A 21,954-nucleotide genomic window follows, 5' to 3' on the forward strand; every position below is an offset into this window, starting at 1 on the left:
GGCATTCAGTTTGTAGAAATGGTGATGCCCATTTTCTGAAAGATGGAACAGAATATGTGAGATTTAGAGGAGAAAGACTTTGATGTCATGGGAATCCTGTCATTTTCTGAGAGCATCCTAAGAACGATCAAAATGTACCTAACTTTTCTTATTCACATGCCTGATGAGCTTATAAATAATCATAAATGTTGCTTTCTGAGTGTCTTTCTAGGTAAGACAAGGTATTGGTCCCAAGGAGAATGATTTTAGCTCTCAACAGCTGGGAAAGGAAGTGAATTATCTGTTTGTAACTACTAGGGCATTTTGGATAGTCAGTCAGGAGTTATCGTGGTATGGGCAGACAGACCAAAGTGTGAGCAAGACTATGGTGTGCTTTTTCTTTCTTTTTTTTTGGAGGGGGAAGGTAATTAGGTTTATTTCTTCACTGATTTTAAGGGAGGTACTGGGGATTGAACCCAGGACCTTGTACATGCTAAGCACGCACGCTACCACTTGAGCTATATACCTTCCCCCTGGTGTGCTTTTTCAATGAGGCAAAGTTTTCTTTCTTTCTTTTGAAAATAGCACTAAATGTTGAGTAATAACCCTGAGCTCAGAGAACACAGAACATAGAGGTCTGTGTATTTTTATAAATTGAAACAAATAAAAAAGTGCTTGTAGAGGACTCTGTGTTTCTCACTCGGGGGAAAAGGCACAAAATATCGGTGTGGAGGGATTCCAAGAGCCTTCAGCCAGTATCTGCAGCACTGACCGACTCCCACAATCCTGCAGCAGGCCAAGAGCAGAGATATGGCCTGAAAGTGTGTCATGGGAATTTGTGACTGTTTCTCTGGCTATGCGATGAGATTTTTGCTGCCTAGAAACATCGGAGGTTGGAACCCCACAGCTAGTGTTCTGTTAACCTAATAAGTAGAAAAGAAAGTCTTTCCTGGAAGTCTGGACTTCTAAAACTTACTTCAAAAAGTGAATAAGAAAACCCAAATATAATTTTAGCACAGTAAAACAATAACAACCAAAACAGAGCTATATAAAAGCTATATAAAGAATGAACCTTCTTTCTCTCCCAACATCAGCCAGATTATAAACACAGTTTCATGAGAAGGGAAGGAAAATACTTGGTTGTTGAGTACTAGTTCCTGAGGAGTGTCCCAGGAAATGATTTTGAAGGGAAATGGCATCAGTGAAGCCAGAGCAGATCCAAGAACAGAAATTGGGATGCCCCTGTTTCCTGGTCCTGGGATGCAGGACAACTTATGTTTCCCTGGGCATCAGCACCAGATGGTGGCTTTCCTGTGGGACTCCATATCACTTGGGCTGGCCTTTGGGTCTGACTCAGTGCTGTGTGCAGGGCCTCTCTCTCCTGATTTCTCTTGTACCCTACAGGATAAATCAGTGAAACCCAGACAAATAGTGATCTGAGCCACACTGCTATTTCTTGTTTAAGCTTTTCAGCCCCCCCTCCCCCGGGTTGTGCGCTCCCCATGATACGGACAAATCTTGTTCACCACTGCATCTGAGCAGCTAGCAGGACCCAGCCCTGAATCGGCCATGGGTAAAGGTTTTTTGCACGTTACCATTAAATAAAGTGAAGAGGTCTGAAGTGTTAACGCGAGCCCACTGTAACGGATCACAGAGACTGCGCTTCTGTTTGAGGGCTGACTTTCTTCCCCCATATGATTCTTGGATGTTCAGGTAATGGGCACTAGAAGCCCCTCTGGTCACCTGAAAACTCAGTTCTTTGGCAGTCTGGGTAGTGAGGACAGGGTCTGAGTCCTTTCTCACCACTGAATCTCGGGGTATAGTGTCTGGCACCAGTAGATGATCAGTGAGCACTTGTTAAATAAAAGACTAGCGTGATCGCTGCGGCCCGACTTGCGCCTCCTCGGCTGCTGTCATTACCCAATTTATGTTGGGAAAGTGAATTTCCCTGAAGGACAAATATGTCAGGGTAGCAAGCCCTTTTCCTACCGCTCCCTGGGAAAGTGAGGAGGAACCTGGGTCAAAACTTCCCAGGGTCAGGGTCCTGCACGGACCGATGGCCTTGGGTTTTAGCGGTGAGCCGGCGCCCCTGGCCTCGCTCATCAGGCCAGAAAAGGCCCAGAACAAGAGCCGGCAGGTTGGGAGGCCAGGAAGGCATTTCCTCCCCCACGTGACAAGGTCACTCCTCCCGCTCCCGCCGGAGCCGCGCAGCCACCAAGTGTTTCAAAGGTGAGGACGCAAAAAGTGTGGCGGCGGCGCGCGGCCCGGCTCTGCGCGCCGGCCGCGCTGCCTCTTCCCGGAGCCTCCATTTGGTGAGTTCACAATAGGCTCCGAAGCCAGAAAGGAGACCCCTGCCGGCCGGCCGCGGCAGTGCAGGGCCCGCCCTCCGGCCGTGCAGGCTGGGCCCGGGGAGGCCGCGAGCCCGGCAGCCAGGGAGGGGACGCGCAGCGCCGGACGCCCTCCTCCTTTGCGAGCCAGTTCTTGATTTCCCTTCCAAGGATTCAACATGAGCGCTTCTTTGGACGTTCTCCGAAAGGTTTTCAAACACATCTGTTCACTTCTAGGGCAGCCCAACCGTCCCCCTACCTTGGTCCGCCTCTACGTCTCCCGCCACCCAGGTCCCCCGCACCGACGTTCCGGAGAGCGGCCGTCTGGCATCAGCTGGTCCTTGCAAGGCATCACTGGGTTTCTTTCCAATTCACGCGGGCTAGCCAGCTTGCTCTCGGGCAACAGCCGCCCACGCTCGCTTCAGGCAGAGCCCCAGACCCGTGTTGCGCGCGCGTGTGTGTATGTGTGTGTGCGCGCGCGCCTGTGTGTACCTGCGCGTGTATGGGAGGGTGTGCAGGGTGAAAACGGGGTGTATTAGAAATAACGATGAAAGAAGAAAGTTCAGTGAGCACGGAGGGCGAACAACTTACTAAGACCCTGGGACCTGGGGAGCTCGTCTAGCTGGAGAGGCAGGACTAATCTTCCAATTGTAATCACCGCTTTCCTTGCCAGCGAGTCCTAAGAGAAATAACTCTGTGAAGGCTGAAGAAGTTTAAAAAAAAAAGTCTTGGGGCTGCTGGTCGGAGGCGAGTTACCTCAGAATTGGGGAGATGTGAGTCGTTGGAGGGCAAAGGGCTGGACGGGGCATTCCACGTCGGGGAAAGCTGGCTTAAGGTGAGCTGCCCCGGCTGGGTTGGGTTGATGCAGTAGTGACCCCCGCTGCGGGTTCCCTGCAGCTCCGGAAGTGCATGATGAGTCTGGAATTACTACGTGGGATGCTTACAGCCTTGGTTCTCAGAGTGGTCCTCAGCCCCTCCTGGGAACTCGTTAGAAATGCAGATTTAGGGCCATACCCTAGACATGCGAATCACAGTCTCTGGGGGCGGGCCCCAGCAAGCCGTCTGTAACTAGCCGTCTAGGTGATTATAGTGCTCTCTAAAGTTTGAGAACCCCTGGATTAGGAAGTGGAGAATAAAGGACCCGGCTGGCCAGGCCCTGAAAGCCAGGCTTCTTCCGAGTAGGGAAAAGGGTATACCACTGACAGGTGAAAGATCCAGTTTGTGAGGGAGACAGCGCTAAATAAAAGTCATTTGGTCCTAGTGAGTTTAGTGTGAGGGCAGGGCACCCACGTGGAAATTCCTGGAGGCAGCTGGAAGGCAGAGCCTGAAGCAAGCTGGGAGAGCAGGGACGGGGTCACCTGTGTGGAGCCGAAATGGAAGGAGTCGGCCAACTCACGGAGGAAATACTTCTGGTGAGATATGATCAGACAGACCCTCACAGTGTTGTACACCCATCACCACTATCTAGGACACCAGGGTGGGGCTGGGGCAAAAAGTCCGAAACTTACAGGGAAGAGCTGATCAGAGAGGAAGAAAGAAAACCCAGTCAGCGCAGTGCCACTGAAGCCAGGAAAGGAAAGAGATTCAGGAAAGAACCAGAGGAAGGAGAAGGGCTCCCACATCAGATGGCCTAGGGCCGTGTCTTCTGACCCATTAGAGGGCTGTGAAGCAATACGGCTGTGAAACCAGCATTTAAAACAATAGAAAATGCCAGCGTGTATTTTACACAGCTGAGTTAGTTTTGTGAAATTTCTGTTTGATGTATTTTTGGGAGGAGGGTGTGGACACACATCATTTCTGGATCATTCTTGCCAAAAATGTATAACCTCAGGGCAATCATGAAAAAACATCAGACAAACCAAAACTGAGGGACATTTGACAAAAAAGAAAAAACAAAAACAGACAAACAAAACAAACAAAAAAGGATCAATACTCTTCAAAAGCGTCAAGATGATAAAAGTCAGAAGACGGAGGCGCTGTCACAGATTCAGGGGACTGAGGAGAAATGATAGGATCCTGGAACAGAAAAGGGGCATCAGTGGAAAACTGAAGGCTTTGGTTAACAGAATTGCCAGTTGCTTTGGTTAATGTTAATTTCCTGGTTTTGTTACGGACCCTCCCAAGTCAGTCCCCAGCAAGGGTCCTCCTGCCCAGTGTCGCTAGAGCCAATAGAAGGAGACTGAGTTCGGCTCAGAAGCCAAGGAAATCTTTACTCTTTGATCAAAGAGCGGAGAAGTGTGAGCTTGTTGTAGACTCTCTCCTCGCTCCCGTCCAGGGGGCGGGGCCGCTTTCTAGGGATCTCCATGGGGGGCGGGGTTCTCACCAGCCCCTCGCAGGCGCAGCTGTGCTGCTCACGAGGCCGCAGTGCCGGGAGCAGCCTTTGCACACGCCCCGCCAGCGGCCATTTTGAATCCAGGTGACCTGCGCAGCATCGCTTTAAACGCCTGAGGCGAGGTGTCCCGCCCAGGGGTCCTGAGTTGGGAACTCTAATTGGAAGTGTCAGGTGTGAGGCTTCGGCACACCGTCCCCGACAGGCAAGTGAAACTAGACTAAGCACAAAAGAAGGGGTTAGAGCTTATCTTACCACCTAGATTCCATCTTGTTTTTCCTGGGGACCCCAGTGTGCTTTGTTGGCGACAGTTTTGGCAACTGCACTATGGATTTATAAGGTGTTAACACTCAGGGAAACTGGATAAGGATGTCTTATTCTGTTCCGGCTGCAATAACAAGATGCCACAGACTGGGTGGCTTACAAACAATAGAAATTTATTTCTCACCATTCTGGAGGTTGGAAACCCCATGGTGCAGACAGATTCTGTGTGTGGTGAAAACACGCTTCCTGGTAGATGCTGCCTTCTCGCTGTGTCTTTGGGGCCACGGAGCTATCTAGAGCCTCTTAAGGTGCTACTTTCATTCATGAGGGCTCCACCCTCATAATCTAATCACCTGCCTAGGCCTCACCTCCTAATATTGTGACATTGGGTAGTGGGGCTTCAACAAATGAATTTGGTGGAGGGGATGACGCAGCATTCAGATCCTAGCAGGGATATATGGAAATTCTCTGTACTATTGTTTTTTTTTTTTTTTTTTGCAACTTTTCTGTAAGTCTAAAATTAGTTCAGAATAAAAAGTTTACAAAGTACAAAATGTGTGTTTGTAGATGTGAGCTGGGAGGGGGTTCATGATACAAAATATGATGAGAAAGTTTGAAAGCCACAGTATCTGGGGTGTGGAGGGCACGTGGCCCAGGCAGTGAGGGAGCCCTCCTGCAGCTGAGGTCCCAGGAGGTTTTGTGAGTGCCGTGGGGAGGGTGAGAAGCTGCAGGCCATGGGTGGTGTTCAGAGAGGTGGCTGGAGTTATCACAGTGTCTTCGGGCAATTAGATGCAGTTTGGCAGAGACTGGATTCCAGAAGGGAGAGGAACTCTGACCCCAGGAAGTCTGAGAGGTAGTTGGGCACAGTGGATGCCTGGATGTTGCAGTGCTAGCTGTAATAACTCACAGCAGTCCTTTGGGGGAAGTTACATGCCAGGAAGAGATCCCCTGCCACCCAGGGGAGGGTGCATTTGATAATCCAGAGTTGTCTATTTTCTTTAATTTTGGGGGGCTAGGAACTAATTTCAGGTCCCTATTTCATAATCAAAGTTATGATAGAAGATCCATTTCATAATTGAAATTTCTTTGAATCCTAATCAGTTGTCCCAATTCTGTGTGTGTGCGCGTGTGCGTGTTCTACTGGCATTTAGTGGGCCAGGGATGCTGCTAAACATCCTGTAGTGCACAAGACAGCCCCTCCGCCCCACAGCAGAAAATTACCCTGTTCAAAATGTCAATAGTGCCGAGGCTGAAAAACCCTGAGTTAGAGGAGGTGACGACCTGAAGTCTGTTTATGGTCAGGAAAGCTGCCCGGGTGCTTTTCACAGAAGAAGGGTATTAAACTTCATTTCTTGGCTCGATTTCAAGTGGCTAATTATAACCTGCCTACCGAAAATTTACACTTTAATTTTCAGCGGGTATCTTTCTTCAGTTCATGCTTAAACAGGCTTACTGTGGCTGTATTCTTGACAATAGAGCAATATTCTGTGCCTGAGTTGATTACAGGTCAACAGTGGGGGAAATGATTGGTCTGTGAAGTGATTTGAAACCTTTGGGAGATAAAAAGCACTAAAACAAGAAACTTGGGACAGTATCATCGTTATAAATTAGCAGTAATATTACAGTACTCACTCAGTCACTCTTAGGATTCACATGGAATTCCTCTTAATACTAAGGTCAAAATCAGATTCTTGACCTTCGGTCTAACGAGACACTGCCCAGAATTAATATGTTACCGTTAAAAGCAGGAAGCTCTCACTGTGCAGGGCCTGGCTGCCTGCTTCCAGCATTGGCAACATCGAGCTTCAAAGCAAATCTTCAATCTTCTATTTGTACTCGCTGTTCCCATATTTAGAACAGAGCAGCACATACTTGTCTATTGCTTCAAGGCAAGAGCAAATTCTGAAGGTATCAGAGTCCACTTCAAGCACACAAGAAAGCCCAGAAAAAGTTAAGGGCAAGGCTTTGCCTCTACTTTCCCTTACATTTGAAAGATTATAATAATTCAGGGTTGCAAAATTTTAAATGGGAAATCAGACCGTCAACTGTTCGACAAACCAAGTTACTACCTTTTTATAAGCCACACAGGTTAGTTTGTGAAACCTGATTTGGCCTTTTTTTTTCTTTTTTTTTTTTTTTTTAAACAGTATCTTAATGTTAAGCAAGCCTGGGCAGCTACAGACAGGTGTAAAAGGATTTGGGTTTCCCTTTGTAAGTTTTTTTTTTTAAAGTTTTGTTCATTTTCCCTAGGATTTCTGTGTTTAGAAAGGTAGTATGGAAGCTCCAGTGGTTAGTGCGCGGTACTTATATAGAAAGACAGCATCAGTCTCATCCTTAATAATTCAGAAGTTTTGGCAAAGTGTGACTTTAGGGATTTGAATGGTGATGTATGTTGCTTCTCTGCTTGATTGTTTTTATTTAAGTAGGTTTGGAATGGAGACTCTCCTGCCATGATTCTTCCTTAAAAATCCATATTATTTTGTAGTACAAGCATTGCTTTTCGTATATGGACAAGATGCCACTGACTTTAATTTGATGTCTGCTAGCTGACTCATCCTCACTCTCTTGTCTAGGCCCTTAAAAACATGCATTTTACGGTGCTAGGTGAGGGGAGAGCAGAAATTTTAGCAACAGGGCAGAGTCTTTCTTTGCAAAACAAGCTGGTGGGTCCCAGACAGAGCCTGAGACCCTGACTCCCGGTGGGCATAATCACAACCATAATAAGCGTTAATGTTTATTGGCTATTTAGTATGTGCCAGTTAGAGTCCTGAATTTTTCTGTGGAATGACTCATTGAACCCTTGCCACAATTTTTTAAGGTAGGTGCAACTTATCACCTGTATTTTACAGCTGAGGAGACTGAGGCTCGCAGAGGTCAGTTACTTTCCCTGAGGTCACGGAGCAGGAAGACTCTACGAGAATTTGAAACGAGCCATCTGTCTCTAGGGCCTTTGCCCTTAATTTTTTTCCCCCAAAACATGATCTAAAAAACATGAATAATGTTAGCATGTGATAATGATACAGTTTGTTTTTTTTAAATGTCCTATTACCTCTTTTGCTCGGGGGGCATGCTGGTAACTGGAATCATGGAAGCTGTTTACAAAGAGGAGACTTGGACACGGCTGGACTTAAGCCTGCACGCTCCCTTTCCAGCGCGGAGGAGCAAGGGTGGTGCCCCAGGGGATCACCTCTGTTTCCTCTGTTTCATTTCTTTCTCTGCAAGATAAATTCAGGTGGGATGTTTTAGGTTTTCTTTTAGAGGCACTTTTCTTTTCCTACACATTTCCTGCACGTGATGCAGTTGATACCCGTTTGAAGTTTGATCAAGCCTCTGGCATTGCCTTGCCGGAAGCATGGCTGTGTTTCTGGAAGCTGAGCGCATGGCAGGAACGACATATTTATCTTGGAATTGAGACGAGAAGCTAGTTCCGCCCTTGAACACAGCCTGGTATTTATCACCTGCCCACCTGGAATTCCGACCTCAGGTACATGAGGGAGCTAACAGTAAATTTTCAGAGTAAAGGGAACAAGAAGCCATTTTCCATTAATTTAGTTGAAAGCTGATGAGGTAATGTGCAACCATCTCTCATTTCTGCTGGGTTTTAGTACTAGTTTGTTCCCCCCACCTCCCTAGGCACTGTCCTACTGTGGGAGCTAGAAGAATGGCCAGCAAATTGCCACCTTCAACAATGTGTATTCAGGCCTATAATGTCATTTCTGCATTAAGTTGAAAATGGAACGCGTAGATAACGTACAGTTCTTTGCTTGTGAGACACATGGCAACTTGTTGGCATGGCCTAGGAGATCCTTTGAAATTGGTCCCCACTCTCCTTTCTAGCTCTAGCACCTGCTACTCCCTCCCCTGCAGCCACACCAGATGGCCCATGCGCCTTTACTCCAGATGGGGTAAGGGGCAAGTCTTGGTCACGTAGCAAGATTCCAAGGGTGGGTTCCCTACATCCTCTAGGCCTCAACTGTGAGGCTTAGAAACAAGACTAGGATGGGTGATGTGATCCCAGGATGACTGACTTGGTAGCCCAAACCTACGAGAGAGGGAATTCAATGTCATAATTTAAGGTATATTGACTGAAAAAAAAAAAGCACAGCCCAAAAGCTGAGAATTACGTTTTACTTAGTGGCCTTACTGAGGCTGTATCCCAGGATGGCCACCTCTCAGGTAGCACTTAGGGACTGTTCCAAAGAGGCAAAGGAGGGGCCAGGACATTTCATGCCTCTGCCTGGTTCATCCATGTGCATCCTTCATCTTGGGATGCCTTCCTTCACCTTGTCTCTCCAGCTATCCTTGTCCTTCAGTAGGAAGTCATATTCCAGCCAGCAGCTTTCCCTGCCCCAGCCCTCTGACTGAGATGCCCCCGGGTGCGGCCACAACACCCTGGGCTTCCCTCGGTGGCTGCACACTCCACAGGAGGCCTCTTGGTACTTCTGGCTACCTTTCCCACTAAACTGCATTGTGTCATTCTGGCTGATAGTAGGGGATCAATGTATTTGTTGAATGAATGAATGAATGAATCTCTCTTTCTGACAGAGGAGCCTGTTTGGGAAACAATTCAAGTCAGATGATGACTTAGTGAATATAGAAGGCCTAGTGAGCTGAGCCAGAAATGCCCAGAGCCATGTCTGAAGACGCTGCCCAGCCCACAGCCCCTGCTGCCCTGCTGGCTTGTTCTACATTCTCCACACTCTCCATTTCTCAATGCTGTGAGCTCTGCTGGTATCAGAAGGGCCCCTTTTGAGAAGGTGCTAATGTCATTGGCTTTAAGCTTGGCCACGATTGCAGGAAGAAAGCAGCTCAAGAAGGCTTGAGTCTCATATTGAAGAAGTGATGCTGTTTCTCACCTTGGCCTCATGAGTAGGGCTAGACCAGCTCCGTGGGGTGCTCCCTCTGCTGCTGCTCCCAGCGATGCTCTCTGCCTGATTTCTGAAGGGCTGAAAGGATGCTTCTGTGCTGGTGGCTGCATGGGGCAGGGCCAGGAGGAGGAGAATTTCCCCTTGGAGGCAACTGTGCATGCAAGCAAAGGAGAGGGCCTTCAGCACCTGAGATGAAGGGAACGGAAATGCTTGTTGGCTCAAAACTGTTCCCGTGCTGCTCACTGCACTGAAATTCCACCATCAAACCCAAGTGCCTCCCCTGAGGGGCTTGGAAAACCATGAATCGATTAACCTCTCCTTACATATTAGTACTAATTAGTTGTTCAAGGATAGGTCTGTTTGGACCTCGTAGGAAGGCTCCTAAAAGGTCAAGAAGCACTGGGGAAGCGGGTCTCTCTGGGCAGCGTGAGAATCTGAGCTTGGACCATGGTCATTCTCTCGCTGTGTTGGAGCCTCAGCCAGGCTCCAGCTGTGTCATCTTATCCTCTAGTTTTGTGTGGAGATTACTTAGTACCTTCTGGTTCCTAATCAAGTGTAAATACCTTAAACTGCCATTAAAAGCCTTAGAGGCACTAGTCAGGTATTATCGGGGACCAACAGTGAATCTGAGCTCCCCAAGCTCCCGGAGTCCCCTGGGCACATCCCTCATGTGCTTCTTGGGGGACACGGCCATTTCTTTTTCATTTCTCTGTTTCTCAAAGCACTCAACTCAGTATTTTGCATTTAGGTGATCAATGTGTGATTATGAATTGAATTGAATGCAACAACGAGGAATGTGTCAGCTGGATGAATCACGACCCTTATGCACCCCCAAGGATATGGGAACTGGGGTAAGTTTCATAGTTAAGCTAGAGTGTCTGTCATCGGTGGGCCCTACACAGCCTGGAATTTTCCAAACCATCTTGGGTTGAAATAATCTATCAGACTCTGCCTGAGTAAACTGTACAAATCTTACACTAGAAGTTCCTAATTTGGGACTTGAAAAATAGGACTGCTGTATCTGTGGGATATTCAGAATAACAGTAATAATACTGGCACCCAGTAAATCAAACATTTGTTCATGACCAGCACAGAGCTAAGTAAGTATTCCTGCATGTGGCAGTGACAACCAAATGAGGCCAGGAGGTGAGAGACTTTAAGGTAGTTTATTGATGGCTTTGTCATTCGTAAGTTTCTCCTAATGACTTTGCAGCCTATGTGAGGTCTTACTTGATGGAGGAGGAAGCAGGGGCCAAGTGTGCTGGAGGCCTGGAGCAGAAGTCTCCCATACCTGCCCCACTGGCAGGTTGACCGAGTACTCATGGTGACTGTCAGCTGTCAGTGTACACAACAATTCCAGGTCATTCTAACCACCAGCTTAACTTCTTCCAAGGAGGCCTGTGGGTTTTCCAAATGAGGGCTAGCCTTCTTTTCAAGCAGCTCCAAAGACCCTGTTTACTTAGAATTATTCAGTACAAGCTTTATAGAAGTACAGCATATCGCTTATGGCTTCTGGTAACTTGCACTATTCTACTGCATGTTAAGTCGTAAAGCCGAGGCAGAGGACACTTAAAATGAGCTGTCTACACTCTCTTCTCTCGTGCTTCCTGAGATCTTCTTCCCTTATATCTCTTGAAGTCCAGCTTCTGTGCTAACACTCCATCAGGTATTTCCCATGGCCTTCTGCAAAATCTGTCTATTACGATGTGTGGGTAAGAAAATGTATTTTAAATCTATGGCATTTTATGCTGGAGGGGTTGGGCAGGTGGACCTTAATCCTTTGTCTTCCTTTTTCTGTGTTACAGTTTCTCTTGCTAGCAGATCAGATCAGGGCTGGAGGGGCTGGGTGAGGGTGAGCATGGGCTGATGAAGGGGGAGTCCTTACCTCTCTGGACTGTGGGCACTGCAGAACCAAGGCTAAGGGACAAGAGAGATGGCATCACAGCCTACGTGTCCACTTTTTCACTTCATCTCCGTGGACATCAGAAGGGTTGGATGGTGGGTAATTCTTATTTGAGATCACCTAAAACTCCAAAAATGTCTAGGTGATACTTTGATGCTGGTTTTTTCTATTGTGAAATATACATTACATAAAATTTACCATTTTAACATTTTGAGTGTACAGTTCAGTGGCATTAAGTACATTCACATTGTTTTGAATCACCACGATCTATCTCCAGAACTTTTTCATTTTCCCAGACTGAAACTCTGTCCCCGTTAAACACTAATTCACCATTTTCCCCTCCCTGCAGCCCCTAGCAACCACCATTCTATGTTCTGTTTCTATGAATTTGACTCTAGGAACCTCATGTAAGTGGAATTGTATTTGTCCTTTTGTGACTGGCTTATTTCACATAGCATAATGTTCTCAAAGTTCATCTATGCTATAGTATGTGACAGGGTTTCCTCCCTTTTCGTGGATGAATAATATTCTATTGTATGGATATATCATATTTTGTTTATGCATTCGTCTGTGGACACTTGGGTTGCTATTGTGAATAATTCTGCTACGAACATGGGTTGTGCAAATATCTGTTTGAGTCCTTGCTTTCAATTCTTGTGGGTCTATACCCAGAAGTGGAATTGCTGGATGATATAGTAATTCTGGGTTTAACTTTTTGAGGAACTGTCATTCTGTTTTCTATAGCAGCTGCACCATTATGACACTCTTGGTAGTACTGGAATTTGCAAGAGGTGAGCCTGGAGAAGATACGAATTTTATTCTGTGATTTTTCCAAGAACTTGCCGATGCTGTGGGTATTACTATGTTTCTGCCTTAGGTTCCCCGTCTGCGGAAGGAAGATGGCAGTCACTCTTCCTCTCCAGAAAACTGGGGACTATAGGAAGTATTGTTGAGATAGGCTGGGGGAAGACATTTAGTTTAAAATACTCTTGAGTTCCCAGGGCCAGAGCCGGGCCCTCCCTTCTTCTGATGCACAGGTCAGGGTTGGAGATGGCCAAAGGCCACATTTGGATGGCTAAGTTCTGACATCTGCACTGCTTATCACATGTGGATATCAAGGACCATCTCTGAGGTGATGCTTCTTGTATAAAAGGCCATCGTCAGCCAGCAGACAACTGAGCCTGCATTTCTGACTATTGTTTAAGCTTGCCATCTTCCTCTTCCTTTGATGTGTATACAGTTGCCCCTCAGTGTCCATAGGGGATTGGTTCCAGGACCCCTGGGAATACCAAAACCTGTGGATACTCCCTTATATAAAAAACATGGTATTTGCACATAAACTACACACATCCTCCTGCATACTTTAAGTCATCTCTACATTGCTTATAATGCCCAGTACAATGTAAATAGTTGTAGATGCTATGTAAATAGTTGCTGACATGCAGCAAATTCAACTTTTGCTTTTTGGAACTTTCTGGATTTTGTGTGTGTGTGTGTGTGTGAATATTTTGGATCTGCAGTTGGTTGAACCTGAGGATGCAGAACCCGCAGATATGGAGGGCTGGCTGTGCAGTTCTAGAGAAAAGAGTATTCACTGAGTGTCCATCAGAATCCAATCAAGGTTTTACTAAGAATGTGATCATTTCCCTCAGTTTCTCCCTCCTGTTCCCCCATCAGTTCTCATTCAGGATGTCTGAAGCTTTGCCAATTTCTGAACACACTTTTACTCTCTGATCCACATCAGGCCTGACAAAGTAGGGAGGTTAATACCCATCTCTCATGCAGGAATACAAGCAGTGTTGGCTTCCTGTCCTTTGGAAGGCTGCCTGAGGCCGGACCTTGCCCCTGGCTCTCAGGACGGGCTGGCCTTTCAGGCAGCTCCTGTCAGAGTTGCTCAGGTGTCCTCTGAAGCTGGGCTGTGGGGAAGCCAAGGTGCTGATGCTTGGCTGGAACTCCATGCAGAGCTTTGATTACAGCTCCCGGAGTGGTCCCTTCCAAGAAGCTCTGCTGTATTTTCAGCCCCGCTGCCAGCAGCAGTGAGGCAGACTCTTGACCACTCAGGATCAGAAACACCAGCAAAGACTCCTCAGTGCTGACTTAGATGGTGCCCAAGAAACAAGATCATACCAAATCTGTCAGCAAAGATGCAATCTTTGTTTGCAAAGCATCACTTGGCAAATTAGTCCCTAATGGCCAGTAGAGGAGGGCCCCTGGTCGTTGGAGCAATGGCCGGGCTGCAGAAGCAAGTCTCACATGGGGGACGCCCACCCCAGACTCCTGGCCAGACCAGGCCTCGTAGAGATCACTTGTCCTCCCGGCAGCAGGGATCTGTCTTCCATGCTCACTCTTGCTTCCTCCACTCCTGGAATAGCGTGGGGCAGAGGAGGCATTCCGTCAGTATCTGTGGAGTGAGTGAATCCACGGCGGACACCTGGCCTGAGCTGGAGAATGGGCTGTCCTCGTGTTCTAGGACAGGTGCTGGTGGGCAAGTGAAGGCTGTGGTTCTCCTCTGTAGTTCTACTCAGAGAAGGCCTTGGTCTGGAGATAACCAAGGTCACTGTCCCTCCCCTACCTTTCTTCTGTAGTTGTCACCGAAGACTACCCTTAGAGACAAGAGAAAGCAAAATGTTGCAGGGCTTCTTCAGAATAGGGTTGTGGGGGTAGAACAGCATTAAAATGGGCATAATAAGGACCTCACCTCCTGGGTGTGGAAGGGGCCCTTTGGAGGCAAATCTGCATATATTTGCATACACACACCTACCACCTAACCTGCAAAGGGATGCCAGACTCTTCCCTCCTATAAAAAGACCAATCCTTCTGCTCTCTCCTTTGCAGGATGTGCTGAATCAAAATTTAACTGCTAAGATTCTAGAAATCTTTGGGAAAAAATGTGAAATGAACATGTCATTTAAATTTTAAATTTTCAAATGTCATTTTTAGTTTCCATTTTTTATAAGGAGAGAAGAGCATATTTTGAAGACTTTCCAGGGAGGGAGGAAGGGAGATAGTCAATCCAGAATCTTCAGTTGAGAAGGGGTTCGGGTCTCGTTTTTCCTGCTTTATTTGTGTGCTGCGCAGTCCTCTCGCCCTATCCCAGCAAGAGGCCTCAGGTGGCTTGGAGAAATTGGGTGTCTTAGTTCTCTAGGATCATCATGCATTTTCCACAGGGAAGATGGACTCGCACTTTGGAAAACATAAAACCGGGTTTGTTCTGTGTTCCTTAGAAAACGGCTCCCTGCGCCGCGGCGGAGCGAGGCTGGGCGCCGGGAGCCAGGAGCCAAGCGCGGCCGCGTGTTGTGTAACCCGCCCGGGGAATCACGTTGCCCTGATGAGTTCCCCAGGCTCTTCGTGCAATAATAAGCTTGATCTTTCTGTTCAGCTACAGGGACAGACCACAGCCGGCTCCAAGTCACGTGCCCCGGTCACGTGGTGCGGCGAGGCAGAAACCGGCTGGCAATCATTAACTAATGGTTACTCCTGGGGAGAAAATGAAGGTTTTAAAGACACGGACTCTCTTTTTGTAAAACAACCGGGACTGCAATAGAAGGTATACAGGGTGGGTGGGGCGGCTTCCTCTTGCTCAAGTGCTTTCCAAGGAAAGGAAAAGAGCCCACAAATTCTCCCTGGTTTTGCTCTGCTTCCAGGACTTTGCAAACTCGCCCAGCATAGCTCCTTTCTCCAAACCGGGAGGAGCGGCGGCTGCAGCTGCCCGGCCCCGAGCAGAGGGACGTGCAGGCGGACTGGGCGCTGGGTCCCGCGCTCCAGAGATGGAGGACAGCGTTCTGAAAGGAGCAGAAAGCCCCATTTTTCTTCCTTGTGAAATTCAGGCTTCTGGGTAGATGGAGTTCTGGGAGGGGGGAGGGGAGGCGAAAGGCACGGAGACTCTGCGGGCTCTTCTGAAGTTTTTATCAACATGAAAACCCGCATCCAGAATGTGGCTCCTTTAAATCTTACTGCGGTGAGAACAGAAACTGCAAGGACTCTGCCTACCTGAGTGTTTCCTGATTCAGTCGTTTGAATTTAGAAAGAGGTTCTTTCACTTTCTTTCTGGAACTTGTGTAGTGTTACTTTGTGCTTTCAAAAACTGTAATTGTCAAGCTGGGTTTGTTTGATTTTAGTGTAGAAGCAACAATACGGGGAGTGAATAGAGTTTAGAATCTTGGCTGGAGAGAAAGGATAGCTAAATCCAGATGAAAGGTCCAGGCAGAAACTGACAAGACTTTTTTTTTTTTTTTTAACCTACATGTGTTTTATTTCACATTATACATAGAGGACTTTCCAAAACACTGTGCAATATGGACTTAGCCTTAGAAGAAAATCCACTTACGTAGTCTGGAGTCTTATATTCTTATTTCATTTAACTCTTTCCAGAAGGAACAGATACACAAAATTTCCAATTTTCTATTCACTGAATCACTGAAATATAATTATTTCAGGACATTTAGTAGTTAGGGAGTTTAGTGGTCTCCCTCTTTACCTTTACCCCACTCTGCTCTCTTCAAAAAGATACAAGCATGTGACCTAAAGGGGAGGATCCAGGTTTTGTAGGACCTGAAACTTTTACAATTTGGGAGGCCTTTTTAAAGCGAGTAGAAAATTTTAGAGAAAATTAGATATTAAAATATCACAAAATTCACTTCTAAAATCCTTTTAACCTGTATTTTGGGGTGCATCTTCTTTGATGGTCTCATATTCTTGAAAGGAGAGAACTTTCTTTTTGACCACATAGTCAGTTTTAAGTGTGCCTACAATTGTATGAGTTTGATGATGAAACACTTTTTTCCAGACTAGCTTCTGACTGGTCTCTTCTGGGTTGATTTCACATCTTGTTTCTCCTCCCCGCCCATAATACTTCTGGTGCCAGACCCTGCAGGACACACTCATCCTGTGACATGACCTCTGGATCAGAGCCTTCTCATCTCTGTGCTGGCTGAGTCGGCACAGTGGGCCCTGGGAATATTCCTGGAAACCTTCCCTACTCCAGAACAACCTTCAGTAACAACTATGAACATAGTTTGTAATTTATAAATATATCTCAATCCAAGGTAAAGGTATCTTTAGCTAAGATTTCTCTTAGCCAGACCCAGACTGCCCAAGACCACTCCAAAATCACCCAAAAGGAGAAGAAATGTGGCCAGAGAGAAGTCAGAGTAGAAAAAGGCAGCAATCTTAAGCAATTAAAGTCATAGCATCTTACCAGTGGCAAGTTTACAAAAGTAAATGACCATGACTGTGTGGCTCGGGCCCCTGTCGGGGCCTCTACTGGGGCCTGGAAGTGAGAGGCTGAAGTTCCAAGTTCATTATCTTCATGCTAAATCTACTTCTGGGGACCCCAGGTGCATAGTAAGTATATCTCAGGGAGGCATTTTTGGGTCCTAGAATCGAAAATACTTGTTTGAGGCAAGCTTGTTTATCTGGACATCTTGCATGGAATGATTTGTTAAGGTAAATTCCGTTTAATAAAAAGCCTCTGTTGGGCTCTGACTCAGCCCCTCGCATGGTCCCTTCTCCAGCCACACTCTCCTGCACGCTGCCAGTGCAGAGGCGGTGGGGAGGGCCGGGCACCGCCCTTCTACCTCCGCTGCTCTGTGCCCAGCACCACCATGTGCTCTGGTCCACACGTCCCCTTCACTCCTTAGGATGAGGTGGCTGGTAATGAGTCTGGCTTGCAGGTGAGAGACCCTGGAGGCTCAGAGAGCTTGTTTCCTGGCTACAGTCACATGGTGAGAGCACGTCAAGGCTGGAACTGAAAACCAGGTCTGTCTGACTCCCCAGGCTGGTTCCTTCCTGGCAGAACCCTGACCTTCAGCTTCTCAAGAAGTGACTGTAACACGTCTTGTTTTAGCATGGGACCGACCACGTTTGCAGCGCTGTCTGGTTATAACCTCCATCTGTTCTTGCAGAGCGCGATCTCCGGCCCTGCTAAAACAATTAGGAAGGACTCCTGACCAGCCTGAAAGCCCCCTCCCTTCCTCTGACAGTCATGTTCTTTCCTGGCCTTGCCTGCCAGGGGCCCTGCAACCCAGTCACTGCTACACTTTTGTCTCCCGTGTGTTCCCTCCGAGATCTACCACCGCACAGCAGAAAGTCGCCTGGTTGAATCGTTTGCTTAGCTTGTCAGGATAGAATTTCGAGTTTGGAAAGACTTGCCAACATGCTGTTTATGGGGGAAAGGAAGCTGTCGGGTCAGACAATCCGTATATGCACTAATTAGCTGGACGGAAGGAGCCCAGGTGTGAGGGGCAGCCCCTCCCGCCCCCCACCAGCCCATCTGACTGTGTCCCTTCCTCCCACCCGGCTGGGACAAGGGCTCATGAGCATTGCTGCTCCTTTAGCTTGGGCTTCTCAACCTCAGCACCGTTGTCATTTTGTGCTGGATCGTAACGATCTAAAATATCTCCCTTCGTTGCCAAATACCCCCTGGGGGCAGCACCACCCTGGTGGGGAGCCGCCTCCTGAGCCCTGTCAGCAGAAGGCGCCGTCGACGTCTAGCTGTGGGGGCTCTCAGGGCGTGGGGTCAGCTCATACAGGGAGGTGCCCCCAAGGGGACGGTTCTGAAGTCAACACTGGGTTCATGGGACCAGCCCTCTTGGACTAGAGTGTTGTGAGGAAAAGGGTCGTACGCTCATTTCTCCACAGTCAGGGTTAACCCGAGGCTGAGGGGATTACCTGTAAAGTTTAGCTTGATGGTTAAGAGTTCTGCAGTCAGAGGCCCAGGTTTGAATCCCAGAGTTGCCCCTCATTAGCCACGTGACTTTGGACAAGTTCCTTTACCTATCGGTGCCTCAGTTCGGTAACATGGGAATGTAAGATGTTTGTAATACGGGAATGACAACATCTGTGTTGTGGAATTGTTCTCAGACTTCAGTGAGCTAATGCGTGTGCTTGACACAGAATGAATGCCTTAACAGTATAACCCTTTTGAAAATTTCTAAGCCAACCTTTGACTATTTTTCATATTACACAGATAAGTAGATTTCTGCCCAAACATGCCACATAACTGTGTCTGTCTCCTACTCTGTTGATTCTGGAAGTAGTGTACCAAGCTTCAGCTTTAGAATCTCCCCCTTTCTCGCCTTGGGTGGTGCCGACGCACTCTCTGTGGTTACAGCAAAGCTGTGCTCTCCTGAGAAAGCTCCACTCACCGCCCTGACCGCTTCAGGGCCGTGGCCACAAGCACTGTGGCCTGCAGTGCGCGTGCCCTGCTTGTGTGGGGCCTGAGGAATTTTACAAACATTTTTGGACATAGCATGGACATGTTATATCCATGAAGGGTTTACTAATATGAATTACAAACGAGATAATTTTTTAAAAATGGAAAACAGTGATCAAGTCATGAAGGTTGTTATGGACCAAGTCATTCAACATTAAGAAAGGTTCTAAAGGACAAGGGTAATTGTGCAATGTGTCAACAGTCACAATCATCAGTCAACAATCGTTGACAGGAGATTGGACACGTGACAGACGAAAGGATCTGAGGGGTCCTGGCTTGGAGGCTGCACACCCGCCGTCCCCCAGCCTGGGTCAGCAGCATGCCAGGAGTTCGTTTGAAGACTTGGCGGCTAGAGTGATGAAACGTTGGCCCCAAGCCATGGCCATTTCCTCTGTACAAGGCCCTGTTGAATTTGCCTGACTTGAAAGTGCAGTGGGGCGGTGGCTATGAAACTGCTGAGGAGACTCTTACAGTACTTGCAGATAGTATCTCTGTCGATGCACTTCTACTGTAGAAGACACTGATTCGCTGGGGGGGCAAGATGCCCAAGAGAGGACGTACGGCAGCGGAGAGGAGGAGCAGAGGCTGGGTTCTGAAACACCCCTCCTCGGTGGAGGTCGGTCTGAGGGCTGCACACAGGCAGCTGGAAGGACACACAGCGCTCTTCAGACAGCTTTCAGGGCTTAACCGGCCTCTGCGTACGTGGAGGTGCTTCTGGACATGAATAGTCTTGCTACCGCCCAGTAGCAGCTTAGTTACCTCCCCACAAGTGTGACATGTGAGCTCAGATTTGTAAACGTGGAGATTGTTTTCAAAATTCCAAGGGCATCAGCAGGTGGGCCAGATCCAGCCTACACTGTACCCTCTGTAATCTTTTGGCCACGGTGAAAGGGTGGCCTCCTTAGAGGTGGTGCTCCACTGAGCCGGAGCCCAAAGCAGCTTACAAGAGCCACAGGAAGGCAGCTCCATCCGAGAGGCCGCTTGCTTCCCCTTCCTCTTCCTTTTTCTAGTCCAGCGAAGTCCAAGTCCAAGCCTATTGGCTGATGTAGAAAAATGGGCAAGAGGCCCAGCCTGGCTGCTGGCCTGGGCGCTGGCTGAGACTGTCCGTCAGGACTGAGCTCTGCTGTGGTTTGAGTCCACATCCTTACCCGACAGACTCTGCAGTGAGCTGTGGCAGGCCAGCTTAGGATGTAAGATGACATTTTAATGTAGTATGAACTTAAAAAAACTTTATTTTGCAATAATTTTAGTCTTACAGAAAAGTGAAAATAGTACAGCGGATTTTCATACACCTCTCATCCGGCGTCCCCTAATGCTCACATCTGACAGAATCGAAGTCCAGTTATCAAAACCAAGACGGGGACTTGGGTGTAACACTGCTAACTAGATGGCAGGTTTATTTGGAGTTCATCCGTTTTTCCACTGATGCCCTTCCTCTGTCCCAGGATCCAGTCCAGGAGCCGACTTTACATTTACATGTTACTTCTGCTCAGTTTCTCCCAATCTGTGACAATTCCTCAGTCTTTACCTGTTTATGTTCACAATTTTGTCACTATTTAAAAATACCAATTCATTACTTTGTAGAATGTCCCTCCATTTGGGTTGGTCTGTCTGTTGGTTTCTCATGATGAATTTTTAGCAAGGGGATGATGGGGGGGGTGTGCCCTTCTCGTGTACCATGTTGGGCTTCGTGATGCTGATAATCCTTGTTCCTGGTGGTCTACCTTCCTCACTTGCCTAAGAGACTGGCTAAAGTTACTATTTTTCCTTTTTTAGTTAATAAACATCTTGTGGGGAAGATACTGTTAGATTATGCAAATATCCTGTTTCTCCTCAAGCTTCTGCCCACTAATTGCAGCATCCTTGGTGAACCTTCCCTGCAGTGATTATTACTGTGGCGTTCTCATGGTAATTTTGTGTTCTCCTCATTTCTTCTACATTTGTTAACTGGAATTCTTCTGTAAGGAAGAGCTGCCTCGTCTCCCCCTGTGTACGTACCTATGTGTGTATGTAAATGTGTGTGTATGTATATTGGTGTGGACTCATAGGTATTTACTGTATCCTATGGTCTCTAATCTAACTATATTGTCATTTATATTGTACCTTAAATTGTTCCAGCATTGGCCGTTGGGCACACTTTCAGGTTGTTTCCTGTGTTCTTTCAATCCTGTGCCTCTATCCTTTTTTGAACACTTTCTTATTTTCTGACCCCACAGGATACTCAGGCTCATCTTATGTTTTCCCTTTCTCAGCTGTGTCAACCACGTCTCTAAGGACCCTTTGTTCTCTTTAATGGGTCATAGTATTTAGAGACTGACATACAGGCGCTAGATATGCTCACTGTTACTGGGGTGTCTTCTCTGGGGACAGGGCTAGGAAATGTTTGTCTGATAACCCATGCTCATACACATATTAATTTATTTCTTTATCTATCAATCTGTGTACCTGCTTAAAGAACACAAGTTCTTGTTGATAACTTCTGATTCTATCCCAACACCACAGGGTTCATTCTAAACTTCCCTTTTCCCTATTTGTAACTTCTTTTCTCTGACAGTGAGAAACCTGGCTCTCATGATCTACACTGTTATTCGCTGTGTTGTTCAACCCTCGTATGCATATAAAGTAATTTGAGAAGTGCTAGCCCATCCCCTCTGAGAAACAAATTTACTGACCAGAGTAGGTATTTGTGTAGAATTCATTTTGTCTTAAACCTTACAGTATCCTGTTAAATACTGTTATCAAAGCTCCAAAGTCTTTTTCTTCACCTGTTTCAGTGTGCTTATGTTACTCATTGGTGATACACTTAGGTTAACTTGTTATAGTGTGTATTTGGAGGGGGGCTCCTCCCACATCCTGGTGTGTTTGTTTTTTTTAAATTTATACATAGCAGGTTTCACTTTTTGTGATGTACAGGACTGTGGGTTTTGACAAATGCCTAGATCTGTGTGTCTACCACCACAGTTATGATAAAGAATAATTCTATCACAAAAATTCCCTTGGGCTGCCCTTTCATGGTCAGCCCCTCCCTGTGCCTTGTCCCCTAGCAATTACTGATCTGTTTTCTGTCCCTG

At 47.2% G+C, this 21,954-nt stretch overlaps 1 long non-coding RNA gene across 10 annotated transcripts in view; it reads left to right on the plus strand.

Annotated features, from left to right (window-relative positions):
- The window catches only part of LOC105086592 (uncharacterized), a 99,973-nt gene that overhangs the window by 25,019 nt on the left and 53,000 nt on the right, over nucleotides 1-21,954 (plus strand). For 6 of the 10 annotated variants that reach the window (XR_010383677.1, XR_010383675.1, XR_010383676.1 and 3 more), the window contains 2 exons: nucleotides 10,516-10,618; nucleotides 15,050-15,217. This is a non-coding gene — a long non-coding RNA (uncharacterized LOC105086592). Of the gene's footprint in view, nucleotides 1-10,515; nucleotides 10,619-15,049; nucleotides 15,218-15,314; nucleotides 17,155-21,954 lie in introns of those variants that run through there. The other 4 variants (XR_010383681.1, XR_010383678.1, XR_010383680.1 and 1 more) reach the window with 2 other exon arrangements.

This window comes from Camelus dromedarius, chromosome 13 (assembly GCF_036321535.1).
Source record: "Camelus dromedarius isolate mCamDro1 chromosome 13, mCamDro1.pat, whole genome shotgun sequence".
Taxonomy (NCBI): Eukaryota; Metazoa; Chordata; class Mammalia; order Artiodactyla; family Camelidae; genus Camelus; species Camelus dromedarius.